The 16,120-nt window shown below is 46.1% G+C and overlaps 1 protein-coding gene and 1 pseudogene across 4 annotated transcripts in view; both read left to right on the top strand.

Annotated features, from left to right (window-relative positions):
* TPM4 (tropomyosin 4) overlaps window positions 1–16,120 on the top strand; it is a 472,203-nt gene that overhangs the window by 417,094 nt on the left and 38,989 nt on the right. The gene's annotated exons all lie outside the window — the stretch shown is intronic.
* LOC134948655 (5S ribosomal RNA) lies at window positions 10,075–10,192 on the top strand (annotated as a pseudogene).

Genomic DNA, 16,120 nt, shown 5'->3' with positions numbered 1-16,120 from the left:
GTTGATTGCTATGAAGCCTGTTACGGCAGCTCATTATAACAGTATTTGGCGTGCCTATATGGGGTGGTGTGAAGCTCGGAAGTTTTCGACCTCATCTTTCAAGTTACCCCATCTTTTGCTATTTTTACAGACTGTGTTAGATGGAGGACTACGTTTATCTACACTAAAGGTGCAGGTCTCTGCCTTGTCAATTTACTTTCAATGGCGTTTGGCCCTTTTGCCAAAGTACACACTTTTCTACAAGGTGTCCTCAGAGTACAACCTCCATTTATACCACCTACAGCTCCATGGGACTTGAATCTGGGTTTATCTTTTTTATTTTTTTACAGTCTTCATTTTTTGAACCCTTACAACAAGTGGATGTTAAGTTTCTCACTTGGAAAACAGTTTTTCTCCTAGCCTTAGCTTCAGCAAGGCATGTTTCAGAATTGGGTGCCTTGTCATGCAAGCCACCGGGATCAGTACTAAATGCCGCCGGTCGGAATCCCGGCGGTCGAAATACCGACGCCGGAATCCCGACCACACAATCCCGACAGGGGTGGTGAGCGGAACGTAGCCCCTTGCGGGCTCGCTTCGCTCGCCACGCTGCGGGCACGGTGCCTCGCTACGCTCGGCACACTATTATATTCTCCCTCTATGGGTGTCGTGGACACCCACGGAGGGAGAATATGTCGGGATTGTGGCGGTCGGGATTGTGGCGGTCGGTATTTCGACCGCCGGGATTCCGTCCGGCGGCATCTTGACCGCATCCCAAGCCACCGTATATGGTGTTTTAAGATGATAGAGCGGAACTTCGGAAGAATCCCGCTTTCCTACCGAAGGTAGTATAATTTTTTCACATCAATCAACCAATCGTAGTTCCTGTGTTATCAAAAGGTACAGGAACTTCAGCTACTTTGGATTCGGTACACGCACTACGCGTTTATATAGCCTGAACATCAACTGTACGCAAAACGGATACATTGTTTGTTATCTATGATGCAGTCAAGATGGCTTGGCAGCTTCCAAGCAGACTTTGTCCAGGTGGATGTCAGGCTTACCTTCATGCTAGGCTACAACTGCCTACAGTAGTTTCAGCTCATTCCACGCATTCTGTGGGAACTTCATGGGCAGCAGGTCATGGAGCTTCTACGCAGCACCTTTGATGGGCTGCTACATGGTAGCACACGTTTGTGCGCTTTTACAAGTTTACGGCATCAGCATCTAGCTTTGGCCGTCGTGTTACAGGTGCCAAACAGCTCTCCCGCCCAAGGGGGAACTTTGGCACATCCCAAGAGTACTCCAGTGACCCCTAGTGGTTGAAAAAGAAAATAGGATTTTGGTACTTACCAGATAAATCCTTTTTTTTTTTAATCCACAGGGGGCACTGGACGCCCACCCAGAGCAGTTTACCTGTTTTGTGGTAAATTCAGTGGATCTTATGGTAACACATTCTCACCGATTGTTAAGATATTACGGTGATAACTATTATTGTGCCAACTGTTTAGTTGTCTGTTACGTTATGTGTCAACTTTATTGTTGTCTGTTATGTTATGTTATAATGTTATATGTAATTCTCTATGGTTCATCCTCTTTATCGCTCCTGTATGGCTCAGTAAAAATACTGAAGTCTCTATGGAAGTATGGAGGGGGTGGAGAGTTACTAATTTAAATATTTAAATGGGCCTATCCCGACTACGCCCCTTCCATATCCCAAGAGTACTCCAGTGCTCCCTGTGGATTCAAAGAAAAGGATTTATCTGGTAAGTACCAAAATCCTATTTTATGAAGATAGAAGACTTTAAGGGCCGCAGCACAGGCACTTAAAAGTGCTATATGTCAGTGTGACATATCTTGCTGCGGCTCCCTCACCTCTCCCAGCGGCGCTGTGTACTCCCGCGCCCTGGTTGCCGGCTACTTATAGCGGAGAGCTCCATTTCTTCACCTAGGGCACGCACCTGCCACAGCTCTCCAGGATCACGTGGCCACATCAAGGGAGGAGGTAAGAGGGTCCCCCAGGCGGAACCCGCAGGAAATCGCAATCCGGTGTGGTCTTTAGGAGACGGGCCGCTCGCGCTGGTGTGGACACTGTGGCCGTACAGGGACCCCACTAGACCATCAGGGCGGGGGCACAGGTCGGATTACCTCCTAATCCATTTTACTAAGGCCCGCAGTACCAGGTGGTGAAGTCCAGCAAGGCGATAGGGCTTTGACCTGTAGCCTCTTCCCCAGCCGCCATTTACTGCTAATGTTCCCACCCTGGAGCTGCTTCTCTCTGCCTCCCTCACTCCCTGTCAGTGTTTAGGCGCCATTACACACATGTTGAGCTGACTTTGGGACTGCTGAGCAATGTCTCCTCTGTAAAGCCGCCTGCATCATCAGCGCTGTGCATTTACAGGACACGTAGGGGTATATGCAATTGCGGTAGAATTGCCGAATAATGTCGAAAATCGGGGCATTTTCGACAAAAAAAAAAAAATTCGACAATGCAATACAGTACTTTTCGACAAAAAAAAAATTACTTTTTAGATTCGACTTTTTGAAATTCGACAGTTCACAAATTCGACATGTCTGCAATGGTAAAAATGCGGCTTTTCGACAAGAGAATATTCAATTGAAAAATGTTGATTCAACAACAGTGCTTTTCGACAGTAAATTCGTCAATTTCATTCCACCTCACTTTGCTGGCGGAATCTAATAAAAAAAAATTAAAACATGGGTTTTTTTGTGTTTTTTTTTATTGCTAATAGCATATCTATTTATATTAGAAGGGATTAGGTACTTGGTTTGTGTATTAGGATTTTCAAATATTATTTATATATTTTTTTAAATAATATTTTTTTTTTTAACTGACTAAAAATTGAGAGAGCATGGTTTTCAGTGGGAATGGGTTAAAATTCTGAAAAAAAAATGCGTGGGGTCCCCCCTCCTAAGCATAACGAGCCTCGGTGAGTAACCTCACCGCTGACCGCAAAGTTCCCACCATTGAAGATAATGGAGAGGCTTTGCGATGCGCTGTCTGACAGCTCAGACGCACATAGCCAATCAGGAGAGTGCCACAATGTGGCGTTCCCTGATTGCCTGAAGGGACCCTCTGTGACAGGAGTCACAGGGGGTCTCAGCATTCGGGGAAAGGGGTCCCATGTGTAAACATGGGACCCCTTTCAGTCCGTGTGGATCAGGTAAATGCGGTTTGTTTTTTTGCCAATTACGTGGATTACAAAAAAAGAACAGGACACTGGATTTAGGTGAGTATAATTTTATTTTCAGGTACCCCGGATTCTACTTGGAGATGTGTGGACAGAGTCGGCGTGTCAACATAAGTAAGTATGTGTGTCGGCATGTATGTAATAAAGTTTTACTTTCACGGTGTCTGTGTCCTGTTTTTCTTTGGGTATTTTTTTTTTGCAGTAGAACTATAGGTACCAGCGGGCCCGTTTTACCCCCGCATGCTGGTACTTGTGGTTCTCCAAGTACCAGCTTGCTGGGGTGGCTTGCTGGGACTTGTAGTTCTGCTGCAAAAAACAATATTCTTTCATTTTTACACATGGCTATCAGCCCCCCATCCGCAGCCCTTGGATGGGGGGGACAGCCTCTGGCTTCACCCCTGGCCCTTGTGTGGCTGGAGGAGGGGTACTCCTTGATTGAAGGGGTCCCCACTCCTCCAGGGTACCCCGGCCGGGTTCACTACGGATTGCCGGCGGTCGGGCTCCCGGCGACCAGCATACCGGGGCCGGGAGCCCGACCGCCGGCTTACCAACAGTGTGGCAAGCGCAAATGAGCCCCTTGCGGGCTCGCGCGCCACCTAGTGGAGCCGGGTGCTGGTGTAAAAAATACGGGGGACCCCTACGTCTTTTGTCCCCCGTATTTTTTGCACCAGGACCGGACGCAGAGCCCGGTGCTGGTTCTAAAAATACGGGGGATCCCATGTCAATTTCCCCCCCGTATTTTTACAACCAGGACCGGCTCAAAGAGCCCGAGGCTGGTTATGCTTAGGAGGGGGGACCCCACGCAATTTGTCGAATCCAGGACGCACTTATCAGTCAATGGGTCCGTTTTTTTTAACAGTGGGACTGTCGAATCCGTTTTTTATTGAATATGTCGAATTCCGGCACCCGCTGGCCGGAATTCGACGGTCGAATTTAAAAACGGGCGAAAAAATGCTGCAATTCGCCCGGAATTGCATATACCCCTTAAATATTCTACATACCTTTTAGACAGTGTTAGTTAAGAACAAGTGCATACATTCAGGGTTATTTAGTACAAGTACCCTGTGATATACATCCAGTCTTTACTGTGCATTGTTATAGCTATATATTTACATAGCTTTACTTAGTAGTGCAGTTACTTAGTATTGCTAGTCCAGTGCAGTTTTATTGTTTGTAATAATTTCTGCTTTGTATATGTGACTGAGTGTGTGCCTATAGCTGCTGTGTGATTTCCATTCTGTGTATCTCACATATACTGCTATCACTATTTCCACATTAGTACCATGGGGTATAGACTGGTCTCTTGGGAGCCATGGGCACTTTAAGAGTTTAATAATGTGGGTTGGCTCATCCCTCTATGCCCCTCCTACCAGACTCAGTTTAGAAAATGTGCCCAGTGGAGCCGGTCACAGTTAGGGGAGCTCCTAGGGGTTTTTCTACTTTTATTATTTTTTAAGAGATGTTGGGTACAAGGAGGCAGCTGCCAACAGCCTCCTTGCTTCATGGGACTTAGGGGGCAGTAGGGTCCAACCCTAGAGGTTAATGGCTCCAATCTCCGCTGACAGGACACTAAGCTCCTGAGGGTGATTATCACAAGCCCCCGAGGCTCCCTCTCACTCCCGCAGCACTGCTGCCACCCCCTAACAGCCAGAAGATGCAGTGGCTATATGACGCCGGCGCCCCAGTAAGCAGGGCGCTGGCGGGAATGGCGGCACAAGGGTGGGAGCGCAGCTCTGAAGCTGCGATTCGGAGGGCTCCGAGGTACATGTTGTGCGGCGCTGTGAGGGGCACAATACCCTAACACTGGTCAACTAAGCTAACGAACTAATCCCACTGTAAGCAGCAAGCACACCTCAGGTCAGTATAAAATAATAAATGCGGGAAGACGCGCCATTACAGGGGGGCAGGGCTTCTCCTCGGAGCGGATCCAACACTCACCAGCTCCCTTTTCTCCCTGCAGATCACACTACAGTGATGCTGACAGGGAGCGCTGCCCTCCACTTAACTCCAGTTATCCTCTCCGTTACCAAGGTGTTATAGAAAGGGGGGGGGGTTAAAGTGCTATTAACTGTTTAATCTATTAAGGTTACTCAGTCAGTGCCAGTCATTTATTATAATAACTGCCTACTGGGGTGCTGTGTGTGTGCTGGCTCCTTTTACTCTGTTTCTCTCTGAAGGTACTTTTGGGGGGGACTGTGTCTGACATTTTTCCGGCAGCGTCCACAAGTTATCCACAGGATAACAGTGGGATATGATGGAGCGACAGCGGATTTGCGCCAATCAGTCAAAGCTTTCCGGCCTCCCAGCATGCAACGGGCCCATCCATATATCCCCACCCCCTGGCTCAGTCAAATCAGTTTTTTGATTGGTGCTGCAGGAGACAGACCATGGTCAGAGGGCTGCTGGATTGTTAGCAGCCCTAAGCTTTCTTATTTTATTTTTATAGTCTTACTGTTTTTTGAGTGATCTTTCTAAACAGCATCTTATACACATATTGGAACAACTTTTTGTTGTTGAATTGCTCCAACAACTTTCCGCCGGGTCGCGACAACACTTACCCACGAGTACAGTGCTGAGTTATAGTGGCTAACTAGTCATAAAACATTATTTAGCAAGTATGTAGAATCATCACAACTTAAAACGGGTTGAACACGATGGGCAATTTGCCTCTATTCAACCTCAAATACTATGTTACTATGTTCCTTTGAGCAGCCCTAAACTTTCTTATGTTATTTTTTAGTCTTATTAATTTTTTGAGTGATCTTTTCTAAACAGTGTCTTATACGCTTAGAGTACCTCCAACAACTCTCCGCCGGGCCGTGACAATGCTTACCCACCAGTACAGTGCTGTTTCGGCGTGCGTCTGTGTCGGATATACTAGCAGGTCCTTCAGACGTTACCAGGCTGTGGCCAGAGCATGGGTAGAAGGTAAGGCATTAGTTCCGCATAGCATGCATGGAATACGGACACAGCCGCACTGTTTTGGTAGGAGACTACCAAACAGCTGACGCGAAGCCACCAAGGGTGCAACAGCGCTAGGCCTTAGGGATCATAGGCACCAAGAATAGGATGAGGCCGCGATCCCTAGGGTTGATGTCAGCAGGGGGAGTTAGATGCTCTCCTGGTCGCCCCTCTTCCCAGGTTCATGACCAGTTTCCGCAGAGTCTCCCAGCATGAACTGTTTCCTCGCTTCCGTCTCAGACGCTACCAGCTACAGGAGACGAGGGGACCCGATCGCAGCATATTCGGCTTTGTGACCGGTGTGTCTGTGTTCACTATAGGTTCGTGGAGCGGCAATATACACTAGTAGCGTCTGGATCCATTCAGCGTTCGCTAACATATTGATCGATCCTGAAATCAAAGTGAGTCTCCCTTTATCCCACTCTACTGAGTACGGGCTATACAGCACTAAATCTCTATCTACGGTTTTGAGTACGAATAGTTAGATAAGTGCCTATTGCATATGAGTATGAATACCATTACTGTTGTTTCTGTCGCATTGCATCTGAATACGTTGGGTATGTTAAACATGATTCAGTAAATGTGTTCTCCTACATACGTAAAGTATTATTGTAGTTGATGATGTGCTTATTATACAAATGTATAACGTGGCTGACTTGCTAAGTATGTTGTGTAGTACACTGTGGAAGTGCTGATTATTTATCATGTATTGAAGCGGCAATGGCGAGGACACTCATACCATGTTTTGAAGCTGTTTATCCTCTTATGATCTGGTTCAGGATGGCTTGTATGCATAATGTTTTAGCTCAGCAGGCAAAGCGGATGCAGGTACAAGTGTATCCACCTTGGGCTATCTTTGCACAAGCTTTATCCAGTAAGTTTTAATGGATAATCCCCCAAAATCCTCTACCAGGAATAGGGTTACAAGTCCTTACATACAGCAGCAGCTTCTCAAAGTGGTAAGTAAACCTTCACCCTCACAGGCTACACATTGTTTAGATTCATCAGAAGATGAAAGACCAAATATTCTACTTCATCATATGAAAAAGAGGTAGGTCTCAGCTCTCGAATATAGCTGAGTTCATTGAAAGCAATAAAGCCATCTTCTCCTTAGAAGGATACAGCAAAGCCTGTGTTAAAAACCAAGGCACATGTGTTTAAACATCCCAATACTTGAGCTCCAAGATCAGCTGACGGAAATCATGGAAGAGGTTGCGGTTACGCCGAATAAAAAGTTAGAATTCCTAAGAAATGAAATTCCTATAATCTAATTCCAGCTGAGGATTGTTTAAAAAAAGGGGAGATGGCTCCTAACGTAGACAAGTAGACTTTACATTAGCTTTGCTTTCAATTTTCCTTTCTAGGGCATTCATGACACCAAGCCTTGGGTTTGGCTTAAATGGCAAAGGCAGTGGTTGCCTGGGCTGATGCAATGGAAGGAGATTTTTCAGTAGAACAAGAATCTCATAGGGCTCATATAAAAAAACTGCAATGTTCCTGGAAGCATTGGATATGGGCAAAATATTTACTCCTGGGCATCAGCCCTAACTATACCTGCTCATAGAGCAGTTTAGCTGGGTAAGTGAAAGATCTACAGCCACACCACACTGGATATGCCCAATCTCACCAGATCTTGGAAGCTATGCAGCGTGGCCCTGGTGAGAAACATCTGCAAATACCAGGTGCTGTAGGTGGAATCTGTCTTGTTCTGAAAATATTCTTTTTTGGTAAGAATTGACAGAAATTCTGAAGTCAGACGCAGACTCCAGGAAAGTCCAGGTTCCTTCCATATACAGTTCACGTGTTGGTATTACATTATCGATTAAAAGCCTGTCATAGGCTGAATCCCACGTCGGTGTGATTGGAGACTAGGAAACCATTGAGCTACCAGAAGATCTACAGAAGGTTGGGCCTGGTTAGTACTTGGACGCGGGGAATACCAGGTGCTGTAGAAAAATTCAGCTGATGGTGTGGGCTCCGCCTATTAGACCACAGGTTGGGGGGGCCGACTTCCTCAGGTCACACAGACCTGGCATGGTATCTCTAGTTATGCTTTCGCCTTTAAGACAGCCTATCTCGGCTATAGACGAAGGCCTGGCTTTGCAAGAAGCAGGTCAGAAATTTGCTTCGGTCAGGAATAGTCATTCCAGTTCCTCTGACAAACGAGGACAAGGTTTTACTTCAACCTGACCTAATCGGAAGCCAAATGAGTCATTTTTGGCTCATGCTTAATCCGAAAAAAATACTGAGCAAATACATTTGGAAACTTGGAATCGTTACATTCCTTATATGAGGCATGGAGCCAGGGGTTTTTATGGTATCCCTGGAGATACAAGAGGCTTATCTACAGGTTCCTATACCATTGTCCATCAGTGTGTTATCCAAGGTTTTTGCTATCCTCCAAAAAAACATTTTTCAGTTCTAGGCTTTACCCTTTTGGGTTAGCCACAGTCTCCAGAGTATTTACCAGAAATATAAGGGTGACTACACCTTATCTCCGCCAGCAGGGGTTAAGGTTTATTCCCATACCTAGGATCTTTTAATCCTGACACAGTCACAGAGATTGCTCTTTGTCATCGGCAACAGCAATAACGAGTTTGCAGGGGCAAGTGACTCATAATTTGGGGAAAATCGTCTCCAGTTTCATCACATCGGATGACTCACTTTGGGGTTGTACTGGATCACGTCTGCAGAGAGTAATTTTTTATCTTGCAACAATAAATCCAGGGTTCACTATAGGATTCAAGAATCGCCACACAGTCAAACGGCATCCACTCACGCAGCAATGCGGGGATGGGTTTGATGGTATCTGCATCGACAGGAGGGAGTGTGCACAATTCCACTCTCTAGGTCTCTGCATCATCTGATTCTTACCTAGTAGAATCTACAACCACACCACACTCGATATGCCCAGACTTCATTGGATCATGGAAGATCAGCAGTGTGGGCCTGGTTGGTACCTGGAGGGACCAGCTGGGAATAAAAGGTGTGGTAAGTATTAATGGATTGTATCGGATAATAAAGACTGACTACGGTACTTACGAGAAAAGTAAGAAGGTCATTAGCCTGGTGGCTACAGACATTCCAGCTAGACAAAGGGAAATCCTTTTGATATCAGATTGGGAAGATTCTGATACGAGGAGTAGTGTCAGGGAGATAGTGTTCCCAAAGAGCTGCCTACCAATAAAGTTTGAAACCTCGGGCCATATACAGGGCACCGGTGTAGGCACGGGACAGTCTTCATGTAAAAACCAGTCCAGTTCCGCTCGGACAATGCAATGGCAGTAGTGTACCTCTACATCAGGGAGGAACTCTCAACCGAAAAGGGGATGAAGAAGGTAAGTCACATACCTAGGTGGCTAGGACTTCATCGTCCAACCTTATCCACCGTTCTCATTCTGTGAATCATAAACGGGGAAATGGACTTTCTCAAGTTGACACACCATTTAGAGGAGTGAATGGGCTCTACACCCAGAGATCTTCCGGACTCTAGAAACAAGAGGTGCTTGCTAGAGATATATCTCATAACGTCTTGGTTGAACAACAAAGTGCTCACATATGGGTCAAGAACAAAGGATCCCAGAGCGATCGTTGTGGATGCCTAATTGGTGATAGGAACTTCATCTGACGGAGGGGTTTTCCTCTAATTACCCTATTAACCAGGGTGGTGAGACAGTTTAAACAGGAAGACCAGCAGAGCATGGCAATGGATGCTCTACTTCTGTTCCCTCAAAGTTCAGACCTACTAATGCAGGGTCCTGGTTATCACAGACATGTGGATCGACTGTCTTTGACAGCATGGCTATTAAAACCTCTATCATCAGGTCAAGAGGATATTTTCAAACCGTGTTCAGAGCAAGGAAACCTTCCTTAGCTCACATCACCAAATATGGCAAGCCTATATTCATGGGTGCAGTGAATGAAAATCTACAGCCACACCACACTGGATATGCCCAATCTCACCAGATCTTGGAAGCTATGCAGTGTTGGGCCTGGTGAGTACTTGGATGGGGAACATCTGCAAACACCAGGTGCTGTAGGTGAATGAGACCCTAAAAAATTTTCAGAGTTTCCAGTGTCTTCGCATTCCTTCAGACAGAAATAGATGGCTTCCTTGACAGAAGCAAGGGTCGGCATCGATTGTAGAGTTCCAAAAGTAAATGACCAACTTGGTTACCTTTTTTTTCTATGGTATGCTGTACATTCAAACTTTAGTTGTTTTTCCTACAGTGCTGTGGGACTTGTTTAGTCCTGAAAGTCCTTCATGTTGCCCCATTTGAACCACTTAATAATATGGATTGTAAATGGTTGACAGCTAAAGTGTCTTTTCTACTGACTAAGTCGTCGGCTAGAAGAATATCATACTTGGGGATTGTCATATTGTTCCCCATTTCTGATTGTTTATCCAGATAAAGTAGTTCTCAGAACTAGATCTGGGTATCTTCCTAAGGTGATGACTTAATTCCACCTTAACAAAGAAAATATTGTCCCGGCCTTGTAGGGTCTGGACCTTATTTGCAGGAGATGCATCGCTGGACGTATTCCGTGCATTAAGGATCTACATGGATTGTACCAGTGTCATCAGAAAAGCATATTATCTTTCTCCGGCAGGGTCCACAGGATAATAATGGGATATGATTGGCACCAAATGATCAAAAACTCTCAGGCCTCCCGGGATGCAACGGGCCCGTCCATATATCCCCGCCCACTGGCTCAGGCAAATCAGTTTTTTGTTTGGTGCAGAAGGAGCCTGACCATGGTCAGAGGGCTGCTCTGGATAAATTTCTGAATGAAAAAGCTATCCAGGTTATAATACTTAAAATATCAACGTGGTTAATCCGGGGGTAACATGAGTTATAGTAGCTAACTAGTCATAAAACATTATTTAGCAAGTATGTAGAATCATCACAACTTAAAACAGGTTGAACACAATGGGCAATTTGCCTCTATTCAACCTCATATACTATGTTACCATGTTCCTTTGAGCAGCCCTAAGCTTTCTTATGTTATTTTTTAGTCTTATTAATTTTTTGAGTGATCTTTTCTAAACAGCGTCTTATACGCTTAGAGTCACTCCAACAACTCTCCGCCGGGCCGTGACCATGCTTACCCACGAGTACAGTGCTGTTTCAGCGGGTGTCTGTGTCGGATATACTAGCAGGTCCAGCAAACATTACCAGGCTGTGGCCGGTGCACGGAAAGAGGTAAGGCATCGATTCCGCTTAGTAGGTGGAATGCGGACATAGCCGCACTGTTTTGGGAGGTCACTACCAAACAGTAGCTGACGCGGCTGCCACCGCGGGTGCCCCAGCGCTAGGCCTTAGGGATCTTAGGCACCAGGAGTGTTATGAGGCCGCGATCCCTAGGGTTGATGTCAGCAGGGGGAGTTAGACGCTCTCCTGGTCGCCCCTCCTCCCAGGTTCATAACCAGTTTCCGTAGAGTCTCCCGGCATGAACTGTTTCCTCGCTTCAGTCCCAGACGCTACCACGAGGGGACTCAGTCGCAGCATAGGCCGCTGCGTCTGTGTTCACTGAACGCTACCGCGAGGAGACCCGGTCACAGCATTGGGCTATGTGACCGGGGGGGTCTGTGTTCACTGAGCGTCTGTGTTCACTATAGGTTCCCGTAGCTAAAGTGTACACTAGTAGCGTCTCGATCCACTCAGCGCTCGCTAAACGTAATGATTGATTCTGGAAGCGAGGCGAGTCTCCCTGTATCCCACTCTACTGAGTACGGGCTATACAGCAGTATATTTCTATATACTTGTTCAGTATGAATAGTTAGATAAGTGCCTATTTCATATGAGTCTGTGTACATTTACTGTGGTTGTCTTCGCAATGCGTCTGAATACGTTAGATCTGTGTAAAACAGGATTCAGTAGTATGTAGTCCTACATACTTTAAAATGTGTTTGTAGTTGATAATGTGCTCATATGACTAATGTATAACATGTGACTGACTGCTATGGTAATTGCTGACTTAAATATATGTTTGTCAGTTGTTTCTTCTGATCCTCAATGCCGGTGCATGGGTAGAGTCAGATTGATATCACGTTAGAAGGTTAAAGTGATTACAGTCACAAATTGTGTAGTACACTGTGAAAGTGCTGATTATTTATCATGCGTAAGAGCGGCAAAAGTGACTAAGGTACACTTACAGTAACACCAACACTCATATATCATGTTTGTTTTGCAAAACTGTATTATCCTCTCAGGATCTGGTTCAGGATGGTTTGTGTGCAAATTGTTTTGCTTTTCAGCAAAATACAAGGCAGATCCCTGTGCAACGTCAAGTACAGATGGATCCACCTTGGGCTATATTTGCACAGACCTTGTCCAGTATAGATGAATGGGTAATTTCTACAGCTTCCTTACCAGGAATGGGGTACACTATTAACCCATACATGCAGCTCCCTACCTACAGTATATCATTTCCCCCAGCAGCTTCTCATATGAAACAAGCTGATAAACCGATGGTAAGTAAACCTTCACAGGCTACACAAGATGATTCATCGGACGATGAAAATTCAATTTACTCTACTTCGGCATACGAAGAGGAGGAAGAGTCTCTCAGCTCAGTCGATATAGCTGAATTAATTAGAGCTATGAAGGCCATTCTATCCTTAGAGGATTCAGCAGAGCCTGTGTTAAAAACCAAGACACCTATATTTAAATGTCCCAAAACGGTTAAGACTGAGTTTCCAGGCTCAGACCAGCTGACTGAAATCATGGAAGAGGCTTGGGCTACACCCAATAAAAAATATAGAATTCCCAAAAAATGGGATTCCAATTATTCTTTTCCAGCAAGGGACTGTTTAAAAAGGAAGGTGGCTCCTAAAGTAGATACGCAGGTAATTCGATTAGTGCGAAAATCTATATTGCCTTTTACCGTCAACATCAGTAAATGATGTCACGGATAGGATAGTGGATGGTTTTCTGAAAACCATATATTCTCTGTCTGGGGCAATCATAATGCCAGCCAAGGCTTCAGCTTGGATGGCAAAGGCAGTGGCAGCCTGGGCTGATGCACTGGAAGAGGGTGGTTTCTCAGCTTCTATAAAACAAAAATCCTATATAGCTCATGTTAAACAGGCTGCAGTATTCTTGGAAGAATTGGCAATAGATATGGGTACTATTGCTTCTAGGGCATCAGCCTCAATAGCTGCTCGCAGAGCACTTTGGTTACGTACGTGGAAAGCTGATTCAGAATCTAAAAAGGTTTTGGAATCTTTGCCTTTTGCTGGAAATATTCTGTTTGCTAAAGAATTGACAGATATTCTGGAGTCAAAAGCAGACTCCAAGAAGGTCAAGTTTCCTTCCACATATAACCCTAAACCTAACAGTCCAGTTTTTCGGCCGCAAGGAAAAGTGAAGGGAAAAAGTGATCATAAGCAGCCCCAATACAATAAGTTGGGTAAGCCAAAGAAGCATTGGGCTACCAGCGGGCCAGCTTCCAACCCAGATCCCCCTGGGGGACCCCAGGGTAGGGGGCTGGCATCTTCAGTTTGTAGAGATCTGGCAGCAGTCTACAACAGATGCATTGGTGCAAGAAGCGGTATCTCAAGGTTATGTTTTCTCCTTCAAGTAGCATCCTCCTCGAAGGTTCTTCTGCACCAGCCCGTCTCGGGTGGAGGCGAAGGCAAGGACCTTGCAAGAAGCAGTTCAGAAATTGCTTCAGTCAGGAGTAGTCATTCCAGTACCCCCTGCACAATGGGGACAGGGTTTTTACTCCAACCTGTTTTTGGTTCAGAAGCCAAATGGGTCTTTTCGACCCATTCTCAATCTCAAAATGCTAAACAAATACATTTGGGTACCATGGTTTCACATGGAGACGTTACGCTCCATAGTTTTGGCCTGGGAACCAGGGGATTATATGGTATTCCTGGATTTTCAGGATGCATACCTACATGTTCCTATAGCACTGTCCCATCAGTGTTATCTCAGGTTCGCCATCATCCAGCAGCATTTTCAGTTCCAGGCCCTACTCTTTGGGTTAGCCACAGCCCCCAGAGTTTTTACCAAGATCATGGTGGTGATGGCAGCTTATTTCCGCAAGCAGGGGATAAGAATTTTTCCATACCTCAACGACCTTTTAATCCTGGCACAATCACAGGAATTGCTCCTGTGCCATCTCCAACAGACAATAACATGTCTGCAGAGGCACGGGTGGCTCATAAATTGGGCAAAGTCTTCTTTGGTTCCGTCACAACTTATGACTCACTTGGGGGCTGTACTGGATTCAAGTCTGCAGAAAGTATTTTTACTTCGGATTAAGATATCCAAGGTACAGTCAAGGATTCAGGAGTTGTTACACAGTCAATCAAACAGTATCAATTCACCCAGCAATGCGAGTGATGGGTTTGGTGGTGTCAACTTTCGACATGGTGGAGTATGCGCAATTCCACTCAAGGCCTCTGCAGCGTCTGATTCTGGCCAGATGGAATGGAGTACATCAGACAATAAAGAAACAGACAATGGTACTTCCTGTAAAGGTAAAGAAGTCATTAGCCTGGTGGCTACAGACATCCCATCTAGACAAAGGGAGACCCTTTTGGATATCAGATTGGGAGATCCTGACAACAGATGCAAATCTTCAGGGCTGGGGAGCAGTGTCCAGAAAATTGTGGTTCCAGGGACAATGGACAAGAGAAGAAAGTTGCCTGCCAATAAACCTTTTAAAACTTCGGGCCATATACATGGCACTGATTCAGGCAAAGGACACTCTTCGAGGAAAACCAGTCCAGATCCGCTCGGACAATGCAACGGCAGTAGCGTACCTCAACCATCAGGGAGGATCCCGCAGCCAAACAGCAATGAAAGAGGTAAGTCACATTCTAAAATGGGCAGAACGCCATCTCCCAGCCTTGTCCGCAGTATTAGTTCCGGGAATCCTGGGAAGAGGACTTTCTCAGTCGACACGCCATTCAGGCAAGCGAATGGGCTCTACACCCGGAGGTCTTTAAGACTCTAGTAGACAAATGGGGATTGCCAGAGATGGATCTCATGGCGTCCCGTCTGAACAACAAAGTGCCTGCATACGGGTCAAGAACAAAGGATCCCAAAGGGATCTTTGTGGATGCCTTGTCAGTGAAATGGGACTTTCCCCGGCAGGGTCCACAGGATAACATTGGGATAGGATGGAGCAACAGCGGATTGGCACCAAACTATCGCAAGCTTTCTGTCCTCCCAGGATGCAACGGGCTCTTCAATATATTCTCGCCCACTGGCTCAGTCAAATCAGTTTTTTGTTTGGTGCGGCAGGAGTCGGACCATGGTCACAGGGCTGCTGTGTTTTGCAGCCCTAAGCTTTATTATTTTATTTTTATAGTCTTACTACATTGTTTTGAGTGATCTTTCCTAACAGCGTCTTACACACATATTGGAAAGAGTCGCTCCAACAACACTTACCCACGATACAAGTGCTGTCTCGACGGGCATCTGTATCAGCTATACCAGCAGACGTTATCAGGCTGTGGCCGGAGCATGGGGAGAAGGTAAGGCATCGGTTCTGCTTAGAAGGGGAATACGGATATAGTTGCACTGTTTGGGAGGAGACTACCAAACAGTAGCTGGTGCGCTGCCACCACGGGTGCTCCAGCGCTAGGCTTTAGGGATCATAAGGCACCAGGATTAGTTTGAGGCTGCGATCCCTAGGGTTGATGTCAGCCCTAGGTTGAGTCAGACGCTCTCCTGGTCGTCCCTTCCCGCCAGTTCATGACCAGTTTCCGCGCATCTCCCGCCATGAACTGATTGCCTCACTTCCGTCTCAGATGCTACCACGAGGGGTCTCGGTCGCAGCATAGGCCGCTGCGTCTGTGTACACTAAGGTTTACCGCTAAGAGACCGGGTTGCAGACATGAGCGTCTGCATGCACTAGCGTTCACTGAGCTTCTGTGTCCACTAAAAGTTAGCCAGCGGCAGTGTACACTAGTAGCGTCTGGATCCACTCGGCGTTCGCTAACGTATTGATCG

This window comes from Pseudophryne corroboree, chromosome 1 (assembly GCF_028390025.1).
Source record: "Pseudophryne corroboree isolate aPseCor3 chromosome 1, aPseCor3.hap2, whole genome shotgun sequence".
Taxonomy (NCBI): domain Eukaryota; kingdom Metazoa; phylum Chordata; class Amphibia; order Anura; family Myobatrachidae; genus Pseudophryne; species Pseudophryne corroboree.
The sequence above is the reverse complement of the archived record's forward strand: the minus strand, read 5'-3'. Positions and strand labels throughout refer to the sequence as shown.